Consider the following 16,604-nt stretch of genomic DNA (forward strand, 5'->3'; position numbering starts at 1 on the left):
GTATCCCCTGCCTGTCGTAAGAGGCGACTGAATGGGGTCCTAGAGGCTCTGAACTTTGGAGCTTGCGTTGACGACTACGGGGCCCTTAGCTGAGTCCTGGCAATGCTTCCACTTACTTGTACCAGGCTCCTCACTTTCAGCTATCCTATCCGACCTCCCTTGGTGAACTCCTGTTATTTTTGGACCTCGACGGTATTAGAGTATTCGAGGCCTATGGACTCTTTCATTTTCACGCCCTTGGTGGCCATTATCCTTCTTTGGGCGATACCTTCATTTTTCGAAATGACGGATCCCTTCCTTTTTTTTCTGATTAGTGTTATATAGAGGATGGTTGCCTGGTTGTACTTCCCATTGAAACAATAATTACCACCACCACCACCACTCCCCGGAAATCTTAAAAGACAGGAAGTGTGGAACAAAGAAGGGCACAGATTATTTTCAAATTGAAGATTTTGGTGGTGCGTAGTTTGTTTACAGAGGCTTGCAAACTGAGCGGTGAAAGGTATATAACAATCTATAATGGAGATCTATGTAACCACGAGCAGTTTGTTAGAACCACGTTCAGGGAATATTCTCTGCGAACGGTTACACATATTGTGTTTACGTTCGGGGCGGCGAGTGAACACCTGTGTGGCTAACGGCATCTTCCCTCACATCCGCTACTTTGAAGTAAGAAATAGTCGTGCTTAGTCACACTCAACAGCAGAATACGCAGTCACTTCCGCGCAGGAATTATCAAGTCAAATGCTAAAATACAGTCGAAATCGTTTATTGCGACATCGCTTGTAACGACGTATTGGATATAACGGCGAAATATAACGGTCCGTATATATCCTATATTTTAAAAATCGCTTAGTACGACATATCGTATTAAAAAAGGCATATTTTTATCATATTTCCGGGGAAGTGTATCCACTATAACTTCCAATGTTGATTTTTGTTTGTTACGCGTTTGGGGATTGCTGACAACAATGTAATGCTTATTTTCAGTAGATTTTAGATTTCAAATCGCTCTGTCAGTTAAACAGTCAAGGCAACCATCGCTGTGTAAGATCAAATACAGTAGAGACAATACGCGACACTGAGCGAGATATCGAGGGACAGCTATTGGAGCTCACTCTAACGGATAGACCTGAACAGTACTGATACTCTCATAAGAGCACGTGTGTTTTTGTGTGAAGTTTTTGGTGTTATTTATGCGTTTTCAGTGAGTTGACATAATTAAATAGTAGCGTGTGTCATTCCTTGATATCTCCTCTCAACATGAGGGGAAACGTATGTGCTGTGTTTGGCTGCAGTAATTACGAAGTAGAGAAAAATGCGCGGTCGTTCTTCAGGTTCCCTCGTGACAAGAACATGGAAGTAATATTGTGTTTGCATATATATTCTTCCAGTGACAGAGATTTTTATAGTACTTCATAATCTTCTGACCTGCTGGACCCATATTTTAACTGGCATAAAATGTAATACGCATATTTTATTGTATAGTGCAGCAGTTAACCTTCAATACCGATGTGTTGTTGTAGGTGTGATCTGTGGGTTTTGAAATGTCACAGAAGTGATTTGGATAAGGTGTACAAGAAAGAAGGGACGTTACGCTTATATAAGAATTATAAGATCTGTTCAGATCATTTCCAGGTCAGTGACTTAAAAAATCCTCGACTATACAGCCAAGGGTATGTTACATTTTTACTCTAATTGTACGTAAATATTCCTCAAAGCATCACTATCGACAACATTTTCATACTTTTCTTTCTTTAATCCCTCTTCTCAGATTAAAGCCGGAATTTTATAGATTTTCTTTCTGTTAGTAGGCTTCATATTAAGAGGAAAATTGTCCAGCTTTTAAATGTTAATTCATTGCATCATGTGTGTAAGGAATGTGCCGATATTTTTATTGACAAGTGTCTTAATGTGATCATACAATGTTTTATTAATGAGAAAAAAGACAAATCCAACCGTAAAAGTTCAGGCAGGAATGCTAAAGCTAAAAAAGTAATGCATAAATGAAAGATCAAGCCATTTCACAGCAGTCCATTTCATATCTTGTTTCTGTGTCTAATTTCAGTCTTTGAATAATAACCTTTTAAACAATTCTTCATTCATTTATGCAGAATTGCTTTAGCAACTTTGAAGTTAATATCTCAATACCACTTTCTTTCTAGACGTAATTTATTTATCCATTTCCGTATATACATTTCCATTGATATTTGAATTTAGCGCGATTTGTTCAGGTCAACTCACTAGGAGCGCCACCGTCGAATTGTCTCCCATTTTAGCAAGGCGAAATCCGTAAGTGTCGCGTATTGTCTCTACTGTATTTGGTAAGATGTAGCAAAAGGAAGGGAAAGTGTTTAATATTGAACAAAAATCACACAGATGGCAATTATAAAATGGGGAAACAAACGCGAAGAAATCGGGGTATCACTCTCAACGATTTCTACAATTTGGAAGGACTATTCATTAACCAAGACCGTGTGTGACATTATCGATCAATTTACATTGTTTGCTACTTCTTTTCTCACTTATTATTTTGTATAATTATATTTTGCTGACTTACTGCAGTACGTATTGTGTAAACATTAGAAGAAAAATTGTAACTTGATGTATTCATGGACAGCTCCGTGGCCCGGTACACCTTGCAGACGGGCCGCGGGGCTGTCCTCATCCACCTGTATTATTAACAATATTAATCAAGTAATTATTGTGACCAGCCGTGGCCTCCGCCGCTTACTGCGCGCACCACTCCCCGAAAGGGGCCGTCCGCCGGGTTATCAGCGGAGGCGACGGGTAGCCACGCAAGGGTAACAACCCTCTCTGTTGCTATCTTTATTAATTCACAATACAGGTGGATGAACATGGGATGGCGATGGAGGACAGCCCCGCGGCCCATCTGCAAGGTGTACCGGGCCTCGGAGCTGTCCGTGAATACATCAAGTTGTGAGAACAAGTAACATGTAAATCGACAATAGTCCAGTGTGTTGCTCTTATTTTTGCTTGTGGTTAGGCGATCCTTGTCATTGGTATGGGAGAATGGTGATATATAAAGAGCCTTGAGACCATAGAGCCGTAAATCTGACCTAAGCCTAACTGGCTCCTGCCCGCAGTTAATGGAAGGAAGGAACAAAGGTCAATACGTTGGTAGTTAGCGCAAGAGAAAATCCCTCATAACCCTGTGACTGTAGGGGTTCTGGTGCCAGGTGTCAGGTCTATTGTATTACGTTAACAAATCTATTCGTTTCGATACCTTGGGTGTATTATACTGTAGTTAAATATTTACAATATCCGCGGATAAACACTCGCGGATGCGGATACTATTTTATATATCCACGCAGGGCTCTACCTATGGCTTCCCACAGAAGTCTTTCAACTTCCGAAACTGTGAATAGTCAGTTATTCGCAGCTACATAATCCTTCCCTTGGACCCAAATCGGTTCTGAGAATAAAATTTTAGGCCTTCGCCTGAACTGCCATTTCACTCAGCATTAATAAAATTATTTATGGCCTCGATTGTAGCGATTTATTCCCCGACTTAACATACCGATTTTAATTTAATTCTCTTCAGCCGTTTTCTCGTGATGAGCGTACGTACATACATACATAGAGTACATTTCACTTAGACCTACCTATTTTTTTTTAAGTTGCTTTACGTCACACCGACACAGACAGATCTTTTGGCGACGATGGGAGAGAAAGGTCTAGGAGTAGGAAGGAAGCGACTGTGGCCTTAATTAAGGCACAACCCCACCATTTTCCTGTTGTGGAAATGGGAAACCATGGAAAACCATCTTCAGGACTGCCGACAGTGGGGTTCGAACCCACTACCTCCCGGATGCACGCTCACAACTGCGCGCTCCTGACCGCACGCCCGACTCGCCCAGTACATTTTACTTACCTAGTCAATTAATAGTTCAGAAAGGGGACTTTGTGTAGTGGCAGATGAAAACACTCAATCAAAACAAGATTTTATTGAAAGAGAACTGGCTCAACTCTTTTCTGAACTGCTCACCGAAAACAGTTGAGACGAACCCACGTACCCCTACACTTTGAATACCAGATCGACTTCTTCCCTTTAATCACTCCCACCGAGCGAGTGGGATGTGTGGTCTAGGTCACGTAGCTGTCAACTTGCATTCGGGGGATGGTGGGTTCGAACCCTACTATCGGCAGCCCTGAAAATGGTTTCCATTTACACAATTAAGGCAACGGTCACTTCCTTCCTGCTCCTAGCCCTTTCGTATCCCATCGTTGCAATAAAACCTGTCTGTGTCGGTGCGACGTAAAGCAAATTATAAAAAAACAAAAACAAAAAAATCACACTACCGTTCCCTCCTGCTGTCTGGTGCAATATTCGAAATAGCATTCAACAGTCTGATTTAAGCGGCCTTATCGAGATTTCCTCTTAAATTCATAAACAGCTTGAATTATTATAGTTTGGCCTGGTGGCCATTATCGTTAAGGCGACATCGCGATTAGCTGGTTCGGGTCTCCTTGGTGAAAAAAGAAATTACCATCAGAATATTAGCCAGTAGGATAGGAGAAATGGTGGTATACAATTTCTGATCACTAGATTGCGCGTAAAAGCCTGGATTAAATAGCAAACCTCTCTAAAGTGTTCATATGGAGTGAGGGCATATGTCGCTCTTGATTGGGACTATGCCTTGAGCAGGGACCTTGGTGTTATTCTACAGGAGTAGGTTATGTGCCGACACAGGGTTCACCTTCTTCACACCAATCTCACACCCTCCACGCCAAACTCAGATGTGCAGGTCGCTCACGGGTGTCAAACAGAAAGACGAGTCGAACATGCCCTCGGAATTCCTGGTTCTAAAAACCATACGATAAATAAATAAATAAATAAATAAATACAAAATCTGAAGACCAATACACAAAGTCAAGAGCCCGACAATGGGTAGCTATATTTGTCGACTTCCAGAAAGCATACGACTCAGTAGACAGAATTACTCTTTACAAGACATTAAGAGAACTAGGACTTAACGACAAGATCAATAGGCTGGTACAAGCTACCTTGCACAATACCACAGCCAGAGTAAAGTTTAGAGGACAACTCTCGGAGAGTTTCGCCATTAAAACAGGAGTGAGAGTATATTATTTAATTGCGTTCTGGAAAAGATAATTAGAGAGTGGATGAGATTCCTTCCAGAGAACACTGGATTACGGATGGGGATTAAAGCCGACAACCTAAGGATACCATGCCTAGCCTTTGCAGACGGTCTGACTTTATTGGCAAATGACATACAGGCGGCTACTACTTAGCTCCAAACACTGCACTCAATAGCGGCTAAAACGGGTCTTTTGATCAACATAGGAAAGACCGAGTTTGTTACTAACATCAAAGATGCCCCTGGAAAGATGAGAGTCAGTGATAATATCTACATCAAGGGAGTCAAAAGTGTAAAGTACCTTGGGGAATGGTTCTCAGAGGACCTCAGCGAAACAATGGCTCTTGAACACAGGAGACTCAAACTACATAAGGCTTACCATGCCTGTAGAAAGCTATATGCTTCAAAAAATCTGTCGATGAATGTCAAACTAAGACACTACAATGCAGTAATCAGACCTTCAGTCCTCTATGCAGCAGAGTGTCTATATTTAACTAAGAAGACCCCACTAAGAGCCCTCTAGGTACAAGAAAGATTCCTGAGACGGATAGTGGGACCAAGAATTTTACCAGGTGGAAGCCGATGGTATCAACCAAATCGTGAGCTATATAAACACCAAGAAAATCTCATAGATGCCATCAGAAGAAAGCGACTGGCTTTTTACGGACACCTATCCAGAATGGACTCAAATAGGTTATCCCATAGGATCTTCAAGGCTGCTAACAAGGGCAAAGCTACTGGATTCGTATGGATGGACCAAGTGGAGAAGGACCTTTCGGAACTCCATATAAATCAAAACGACATAGCTGATCGGAGTAACTATCATACAACTCTTAAAACTAAATCCTTTGTAACATCCCTCACAGAAGTTCCCCACAGACCAAAAGACGAGACCAGGAAATGGTCTGAGGAACGTAAGATTGAATTTAGCCGGAAAATGAAGGACTACTGGGCCATCAGAAAAGCTCGAGGTCCCAACAAGAAAACAGCTGCCAAACCAACCGCTAAGAACACCAATTGTGGCAAACAACGACGATGATAAATAAATAAATAAATAAATAAATAAATAAATAAATAAATAAATAAATAAATAAATAAATAAATAAATAAATAAATGAGTAAATAAATAAATAAATAAATAAATCAAATAAATAAACGGAAATAACTTATATTTTCTTTGCGACAGCTCATTTTAATAGCGTAAAATACTGTTATGGTATTTTTAATCGTAAACTCTCAGCTCGAAAAGATTATCATCGTGCGAGCCCGTTTAACAAATATTGAAGAAGTTAATAAAATGAACTATTAGAAGTCATTAACTACTTCTGTCTTACAGTTTGGTCCAAAATGATATCCCCACTCAGTGTATGTTGGGTATTCAGCCCAAAGGCTGGTTTTATCCTCTACAGCTCCACCAACAGCTGTCATAGATAGCCTAGGTGTTACTGAAGAGGCATACTAGGGAAATGAGGTAGTTTCCCGTTGCTTTCCTCACTGAGCCAGAAGTTGCTATTACATATCAGTCTGCCAAGGCCACTGAAATGCATGCACCAACCGACCCTATGAGCGATATTTTCACACCCTTCATAACAGGGACTGGCTGCATAAGGAACGGTATTACTAGAATCGCTCATACCTCAGTCACTTTCATATTGTCAAAGCCAAGGAAGAGACTGAGAGAGGTCAATGAAAGTAACAAATTTATTCTAGCCTATACCAGAAGACATAGTGCACTGTAAACACTACATCCTGCCAGCAAAGGCATACCTACTCAGTGATACTCAGCGAAATGTAGAATACAACCTCCCAGTTTAAGACTGCAATAATACATGCTGCATGATCAACAGTAACCAATTTCTTACATAGGTAAGATAGTAGGAACACTGAGGTATATGTTTTGGCCCAGTAATTGGTGAAGAATTTAGTTAATTTTGTTTGTTTCTTTGATATTCGGGAAGGAAACTAAGTTGATGGAGGCACCATACCACTTTCAGCTTTTACTCGCTGAAGAACTTCTCCACTTCTTCCCACCGCTCTGCGGGGACGGGTATGGATGGGATAAATCTTCCCAGCGAGGTTTGAGGACCGGATGCCCTTTCCGACGTCAACTTCATCCGAGGAGTGAAAATAATAAAGTCAAAATATAGAACGTGTTTGACAGATGCCTATGTGAAGCCCTGCCATCACTTGTCTTTATCAATCTTCAATGGAGGGTTAAATCTTAGGAAATATCCATGAATGCTCTGAAATATGCAATGCTTTAGTGTTGACTTTGTCCAGATCCATTGCTAAATGGTTAGCGTGCTGGCCTTTGGTCCAGAGGGCCACAGGTCAGAGATTTTAATCTTCATTGGTTAATTCCGATGACTCGGGGGCTGCCTTCAGCTTTAGAATTCATCATAGGTAGGGCCCCATCCTCACAGACGCGCAGGTCGCCTATAAGGCGTCAACTCGAAAGATTTTCACCAGGCCTCTCCGGAAGCCACACTCTATTATTATTAGCGTTGATTTTACTTCTACTGTTAAGTATATAAATACTGTATACTGCCAACGCAACGTTTTGAAATATGAAAAAAAGTATGATTTGCTTTACGTCGCATCGACACAGGTAGGTCTTAAGGCGACGATGGGATAGGAAAGGCCTAGGAGTGGGAAGGAAGCGGCCTTGTCCTTAATTAAGGTACTACTCTAGCATTTGCCTGGTGTGAAAATGGGAAACCACGGAAAACCATCTTCAGGGCTGCCGACAGTGGGGCTCGAACCCACTGTCTCCCAGATGCAAGCTCACAGCTGCGCGTCCCTAACCGCACGGCCAACTCGCCCGGTTTTTTAAATATTAAAAAGAACGGTTACTACTTAAAAATATATGTCGTTTTGGAAACATGCAATTTGAAAGCACTCTAGATAACTTCACAACAGATCAGATCCAACTCAAACTGAACACGTTACGTACAACGAAGATATAGTGCAATCCAGACATATGGGAAACATGGTTCGTTATTGCCTCACTAGCTGCAGCAGTGGCGAATACCGAGGGCTACCAAGGCTATCAGTGAAGCCCAAACCTCAAATGCGAGCGACGGAAATCTAAAGCATATTATATTGTAAGCATCTAACACATTGTTCCATTTGCAAACCTTGAAAGCAATGATAAAACACGTCGCAGGTATTTCTGAGAACTAGGCTTCGGAGACTGATATTGCAGCCCAGACTCTCGTCCCTTCCCATCGACTCGCCTCACGCGGCTTGCTCCTGTCTGGCTACAGGCACGGGGACCGGCGGATGATAGCTGTGCTAGGCTTCGGTCCGTCAGATCGCCACTGCTATCACCATGCGTTACTCACCGTATATACTTCCTCACCTCATCCTTCTGTCTTAAATATATAGATAACGGAGTCCCGGTATTTCACTCCCGTTTACTTCTACATCCTTGTAGGAAGACACTGCAGGGCTTCTGTTATAGGAGTAATATAGTTTTCTTTTTATTGGCAGATCTGCTAAAATAAAACGCAATCTTTCAGATTTAGTATTCTCTTTTGTTGGTTGGAATCGAACCCGTGATCATGGGTCTGACACCATCACTGATCTTCCGAGGAAGATAATTAATCATTGAACGATGGGTACGACTGCTGTAAAATTCAACGTTGTTATTTAACGATTATGATGATGATGTTAATAATAATAATAATAATAATAATAATAATAATAATAATAATAATAATAATAATGGTGCATGGCATCTACACCTAATAAGGATAAAATGAATGGCGAAGACGTCATAAACACCCAGTTCCCAGTACAAGGGGGTTGATTCTGAAAATTGAACCGGGGCCGTCGGACCAAAGGCAAACATTCTCTCCATTTAGCCTCAAAGCTGGACTTCAATTTGCTAAACCTTAGGCTACCAACTCGATTGATCAGGTGTTGAGTATTGACGGTGGCAGAGGCCAGGGCAGTAGCTTGTGAAGCAGCCTTGACAACACAGCAGGCAGCTCCGTTGGCTGTTGGCTGCAGTTCAAAATGCTTGATGTTCCCTAAACCAACTATCGAAAAGGGGTAGCCTAAGTCTAGTGGTAGCCCACGTCTTGATACCAGCATACGCCACTGAGCTGCAGCTAGCGAGTTCATCGCAAGGTACACGTAATTGCACACTTTTGTAAACTTGCAAAGCAGAAAGAACAATACTCCTCCGTCGAAGAGAATACATAGCAAGCAAGTAAATTCTCCTTCGCGCATGTGTAGTGGTACGCTTTTAAGGATTAAGAGATTGACATGGTACGACTACTCTTACATAATATTTTTTTCATTACAAATTCTTCCTTCATCTAAAGGCTGCTCGAAGACAAAGAATACACATACAGCGTCATTCAAAGTTTGATCTTTGATGGCATAGACACGAAATTTTGGAGTGTTCATGCGAAAATACGTACATCGGGTACAGTAACAAAATGTCACGCATCGTAAAAGCAGAATAATGCTGCTACCTGGTGGAATAAGCATTAACTAATGGCACACGTCTGACGCACGCGTTAAATTAATTCTCACCGCGCCAATTTTAGAATATAAGTCGGAAGTTGGCTTCCGAAAGTAAACTCCTACGATATAAGTACATCATGAGTGAGAGACGAAAACCATCTCTTCGAGTAAATGCGCTGTATTACAACAGATTCTCAGTTCGTGTAGTCTAGGTTGTTTCTAAAGAAATTAATTAACACTGGTTCTGGTATATAGGACCGATGACCTTAGATGTTAGGCCCCTTTAAACAACAAGCATCATCACGGTTCTGGTATGAATTTATGGAAGTTAGGTGTGCCAAGATGCCATACTGAGTATGGCACAAAGTTCTGTGAGAACAGGGGGAACATTATTATTCAGTTGGTCGAACACAATTTACAATAGGCTCCAAAAAGATTCTCAGTCGACAGTGAAAACGATTGAGGTACGATGCAGTGTTCTATAAATATATAAAAATACAAATACCTATTAAAATATTGCAAATGCTTTGGGATAACTTAATGCCATATACATTTCAAGGTATGAGAAAATAAATGCACAATCTTTCAGTTCACCAATATAAATAAACAGTGCGTAAAATCCGACGTTGGTGATATGTTTCTCAATTCCCGTGAACATGTATTTCTTATTGTAATAATGTTTATCCAGCACGGAACACGTTACGTACCTCGAGTGCCGGCAAGACGCTGTAGTCAGCTGGCTGTCCAATGTTCTACTGACTGGAGCTGGGCCAGCAGACGACGTTCAGCTCACGACATTCCTCTGGCTGCGCTAGCCGCTACACCTTGGCACGCTGGCCACATGTTTCTGGGTCACACCACACTGCACCTTCCTTTTACTGAATGAGTGCCGGTATACGTACGGTACTCCCTCTTTGGTGAGTTCCATGCCTAATAAGCTGGCGCCAAATACAATTCCGGACTGTGTTCCAACATCGGCATATCCCTTCACCATTGTAGGTTACTCTTTCGCGGATCCTACCCTACATAATAGTGACCATATTCAGGTCCTTGCCGTGCCACCACCGTGCGCTCACATATATACTGTGCGGATTTGGTAATAAGAACCGGAATGGTCCAGAAAGAAATTCGAATTAAGAACGAATTTGAATTAAACAATACCACACACCTTAATGTCCGCCTCTGTAGCAAGCTGCCGTCCTCGGAGGCCCGGGTTCGATTCCCAGTACTGCCAGAAATTTAAGAATGACAGGAAGGCTGGCATGTGGCTGAAATGGTACATGCAGCTCACCTCCATCGGGGATGTGCCTAACATGAGCTGCACCACATGGGGATGAGGACGTGAGTTTACTTTTAATTTACACACCTTATTCACCTGAATCCTACTTTTTCCGTGGTTTCTTCTTCTACCGCTTTTCCCACACCTGTGTCGCACGTGTTTTACGACCGGATGCCTTTCCTGATGCCAACCCTATGAGAGGAGGGATGTAATTACTAGTGCGTGTTTCTGTGGTGGATAGTAGTGTGGTGTGTTGTGTGAATTTGAAGAGGAGTGTGTTGGGACAAACACATACACCCAGTACCCGAGCCAGAAGAATAAATTAGACGCAATTAAAATACTCGACCTGGCCGGGAATCGAACCCGGGACCCTCTGAACCGAAAGCCTCAACGCTGATTATTCAGCCAAATTCCTCAAGTTACAATGACAATAGAATATGTCGGAACAATAACAGACCATGACACAGTACGTGACATTTTACCGTCCGCCTCTGTGGTGTAGTAGTTAGCGTGATTAGCTGTCATCCCCGGAGGTCCGGGTTCGATTTCTGGCTCTGCCATGAAATTTGAACAAGTGGTACGAGGGCTGGAACGCGGTCCACTCAGCCTCGGAGTTCAACTGAATAGAAGGGGGTTCCAACCCCTCCTCAGCCATCGTTGCAGTAGTTTTCTGTGGTTTCCCACTTCTCCTCCAGGCAAATGCCGGGAATGTACCTAACTTAAGGCCAAGGCCGCATCCTTCCCTCTTCTTTGTCTATTCCTTCCAAACCGAGCGAGTTGGCCGTGCGCGTAGAGGCGCGCGGCTGTGAGCTTGCATCCGGGAGATAGTAGGTTCGAATCCCACTATCGGCAGCCCTGAAAATGGTTTTCCGTGGTTTCCCATTTTCACACCAGGCAAATGTTGGGGCTGTACCTTAATTAAGGCCACGGCCGCTTCCTTCCAACTCCTTGTCCTTTCCTATCCCATCGTCGCCATAAGACCTATCTGTGTCGGTGCGACGTAAAGCCCTTAGCAAAAAAAAAATATTCCTTCCAATCTTTCCATCCCCTCACAAATCCCCTGTTCAGCATAACAGGTGAGGCCAACTGGGCGAAGTACTTGTCCTCCATCCCAGTTGTATCCCAACTCAATGTTTCACGCTCCACGCCACTGCCCTTGAGGCGCTGGAGGTGGGATCCATCACTGAGTCCGAGGGAAAAACCATTCCTGGATGGTAAACGGATTAAGAAAGAAAGACAGAAGGAAAGAAAGAAATAAAGCAGACATTTTATCATGAAGACACTTCCAACATAAACGAAATGCAATGTAGACTACACAGTTCGAATGAACCGGAGTAATAGAGTGACTGGTGATGATCATTATTGACAGACTGGTTAGAGGCAATCAGGTAGAAAATATCATCATCATCATCATCATCTGTTTACCCTCCAGGTTCGGTTTTTCCCTCGGACTTAGCGAGGGATCCCACCTCTACCGCCTCAAGGGCAGTGTCCTGGAGCTTCAGACTCTTGGTCGGGGGATACAACTGAGGAGTATGACCAGTACCTCGCCCAGGCGGCCTCGCCTGCTATGCTGAACAGGGGCCTTGTGGAGGGATGGGAAGATTGGAAGGATAGGCAAGGAAGAGGGAAGGAAGCGACCGTGGCCTTAAGTTAGGTACCATCCCGGCATTCGCCTGGAGGAGAAGTGGGAAACCACGGAAAACCACTTCCAGGATGGCTGAGGTGGGAATCGAACCCACCGCTACTCAGTTGACCTCCCGAGGCTGAGTGGACCCCGTTCCAGCCCTCGTACCACTTTTCAAATTTCGTGGCAGAGCCGGGAATCGAACCCGGGCCTCCGGGGGTGGCAGCTAATCACACTAACCACGACACCATAGAGGCGGACAGAAAATATACCATTCGAATTAAACACGATACAGACGTTCGAATCGACTTGTAGGTACGGCACGAGTAACAGATACTACACCAAGCTACAAACATTAGTCGTGATAAACAGGAAATGCGTTTTCATTATTCAAATGTTCATTATTCAGTACACACAGTAAATTTGTAACTAAAGCACGCACAGTTTTTATTGTGTATATTTATTTTATGCCCTTTGTAAATATTTATATATCTTTCATTTTAGATTAATATCTATTGTACATAACTCGGATCTTTGTAATTCGGCGTTATGCTGTTGTTGATCCTGAATAAATAAAAAAAGAAACAATTGCACTACCAATTTGAAACTTCTCAGCAGCACCTTAGTTCCAAAGAATCACCGCGGACGGAACCGATGTTTATTGTCAGGCCTTGCGACTTGAGATTGGCGCATGCGCAGCAGCCATGTTTACCCCGCATGCACGCCACTTGTCAGACGACCATAGTACATGAGTACGGAAAAGTTTTTTCCCTGTAAGAACTCATTTTCTACAGTTGTACATAATGCATTACTCACGGGACACACACAGGAACAGAAAAAACTATCACACCACACGGAACTCTTTCTTACATGAAACGTTCAAAATGCCTTCCGGTAGCGGCTATTGCAGGGCGACGAGGGGGGTTGCGATAGCTCTCCCCCCCCCCCCCCCCCGTTGTAGAGAAAAATATATACTGTATTTTTATTCCATTTTAGCTGGCTGAAACTAGGAATTATAGGCATGATTAAAAAAGACCAATTTATACAACCCTGTTGTCTATCAGCTAATTCTTTCCTTTATTTTCATTAATTATTACCAAAGTTATTAGCGGAAATCTTTCTTTCTTTCTTTCTTTCTTTCTTTCTTTCTTAATCCGTTTACCGTCCAGGGTTGCTTTTTTACCCATCGGACTCAGTAAGGGATCCCACCTCTACCGCCTCAAGGGTAGTGGCCTGGAGCGTGAAACATTGAGTTCGGGGATACAACTAGGAAGGAGGGCCAGAACCCCACCCAGGCGGCCTCTCCTGCTATGCTGAACAGGGGCCTTGTGGGGGAAGGGGATAGGAGATTGGAAGTGTCAGGCAAAGAAGAGGGAAGGAAGCGGCCGTGGTCTTATGTTAGGTGCCATTCCGGCATTTGCCTGAATGACAAGTGGGAAACCACGGAAAACCACTTCAAGGATGGCTGAGGTGGGAATAGGAGCCACCTCTACTCAGCTGACCTCCCGAGGCTGAGTGGACCCCGTTCCAGCCCTCGTAACACTTTTCAAGTTTCGAAGCAGAGCCGGGAATCGAATCCAGGCCTCCGGGGGTGACAGCTAATCACGTTAACCACTACACCACAGAGGCGGACTATTAGCGGAAATACACACAAAATGTCATTCGTGGCGGCTAATCGATTTGTATAGCGCTACAGCATGTAGTCGACACATTGCATGTGCTGTGAGGAAGGGTAGCAGGGGTATTTTTTCCAAGGTCATGGATACTGAGGTATGACTCACTCGCTTGCCGCGCGTATTCATGTCTGCCAGTCTCTTTGGTTGTCTCTTAGCTTCTTAGGCCAACGGCCGTAGCCGTGTTGAAACGCCGGATCCCGTGAGATCTCCGAAGTTAAGCAACATTGGGCGTGGTCAGGAGTTGGATGGGTTGCCACGCGCTGTTGATGGGGGTAAGGGAATGGAGGAGCGGAAAGGAACTGGCCACCCTACCGCACGTAAACTCCGGCTCAGGAACACCTCTGCGGAGGTTCGGACCTGCCCTCGGGCAGGACAACCCTTACCTTACCTAGCTTCTTAGTATGTAGTCAAATACTAAATAATTTTTAATTGTGTTATCTAACCGTACTTCTATTTAATTGTAATACATGTGTAATACTGTTCCTTTTGTGAAAGTTTTATTGTATAGAATTGAATAAAAATCTCACAAAATTATTATTTTTTTTTTTTTGCTAGGGACTTCACGTCGCACCGACACAGATAGGTCTTATGGCGACGGACAAATTTATTATTACCGCACTTAAGTTGGTAAACTGTCAAACTTTACCTTTCTCTCGAAATTCACTCACCGGGAGAGTTGGCCGTGCAATTAGGAGCGCGCAACTTTAATTAAGGCGACGGCCACTTCCTACCCACTCCTAGGCGTTTCCCATCCCATCGTCACCATAAGACCTATCTGTGTCGGCGTGACGTAAAACAAATTGCTAAAAAATCGCTCAGAGAGTATGAAAACTTACCATTTTTAGATTATTTTCAGTTTTGATGTATATACCCCCCCCCCCCTCCTTCCGGGTACCTTTTGTTGTCTGTATAATTTTGCCCCCCTCTTCTAATTCCCAATCGCCGCTGATGATGCCTTCCGTTAGCATTGATACATCCATCAACCCGCCGTCGCATTCAATGCGGCATTCAACCACTTGTATCAAAAGTGATGTAATGTTCGTGTGGCATTACCTGAACCCTTTCCTTGATTTGATCGAACTTAACGATGTAACTGCCAAGGGGGATTCCTGTTTGTTAATGAGTCGACTTGAAAGTCTTGGAAGGTTAGAAGATTGTTTCGACACTTGTGATGGAGCTGCAGTGATGTTTGGTGGACGCAGTGGTGTTAGCAAATTACTACTAGACAGGTTCCAGAATGTTATCGTTGAGGCACTGTGCTTGTCATCCGTTAATGATACAGTAAGTTGCATGGTTGTAATAAACAGATTTCAGAGTTTTTGTGGATAATATGTACGTAAAGCATGTTGTGTATACGATCAAATGTTTGTCAAATTCAAGACTCCACAAGAATTGTCAGTACTTCACAAGTTTACGTGTCAAGTCGCTTACAATACTTGACAAGTCTTGCGAAGTCTTTAGAAGTCTTGAAAGTGAATTATCAAAGAATTGCCAAGTTTTTGACAGAATAAACCAAATGGAATTCGAGTATTGACGGTGAGCGTTCGGGTCAGGCTGGGATTGCCGGGACGGGAATCAAAACAACAAAAATGGCTTCATCTTCATTATCGAGGGATGTTGTGTGTGTACTTATTGCTAATTATGAGGCACATCCCTCCTTATATTCAGAGAACTCCTTAGAGTACCACAACAAAATTAATAAAACGCCAGCGTACAAGGAGATTTCAAGACAAACATCTCAAGGAAGTGGACAGTTTTTACAGTAGTGGCGTTAAGAAGCTCGCCCCCTCCCCGCAATAATTGAAAATGTGCCCCTCGTTTCCTGATAAGGAAAGTTACAGGTTTATTTTGTAAGACAAGGTTGTATATTATTACAATGGACAGCAACGATAATAATAATAATAATAATAATAATAATAATAATAATAATAATTGTACCGGGCGGTACACCTCCACGCCGCTTATTTAAAATTTGCGCCAGTTGAAACTCCTCTGCTGGAGGAAGTCTGAACTTTATCTACGGTATTAATTTTCTACTTTCTCAGAAGATGTCACTACTTGGAAAGTTTGGAGTTTTTGAACTGTGCCACTTTTGATGTATTTTTGTTTTACCGGTAGTAAGAAGTGTGAACTTTCTCTTCTAGAGGACACTACTGAAGATCAACAATAGTGCACCCTAGTGCGGAGTGAAAGAACTGTTTTTTTTGGAGAAAATTTAATTTCAAAAGTTTGTTCTTTGCTAAATTTCTTTCAGTCATTGTTTAAGTTGGCAATATTAACCCTTTCTTTCCCCTTGTTTTGAATTTAGCCAATCCCGAATTTCTTAAATTAATTTTCCACCAATGATGTGTTTCTTCTTCATCTTGTGTAGGGGTTTTCTTTAACCACCAATAAAAGATTGTGGGCGGGTGTTTTCCTTCCTA

The 16,604-nt window shown here is 42.8% G+C and overlaps 1 protein-coding gene across 1 annotated transcript in view; it reads right to left on the minus strand.

The window, feature by feature from the left end:
- The window catches only part of LOC136873332 (uncharacterized), a 147,451-nt gene extending 137,117 nt beyond the window's left edge, over positions 1 to 10,334 (minus strand). The window contains exon 1 of the mRNA XM_067146696.2: positions 10,307 to 10,334. The gene's annotated coding sequence lies outside the window, so the exon portion shown is untranslated. The remainder of the gene's footprint in view (positions 1 to 10,306) is intronic.
- Positions 10,335 to 16,604: the final 6,270 nt, after the last annotated feature.

Source organism: Anabrus simplex, chromosome 1 (assembly GCF_040414725.1).
Source record: "Anabrus simplex isolate iqAnaSimp1 chromosome 1, ASM4041472v1, whole genome shotgun sequence".
In the NCBI taxonomy this organism is placed as follows: Eukaryota; Metazoa; Arthropoda; class Insecta; order Orthoptera; family Tettigoniidae; genus Anabrus; species Anabrus simplex.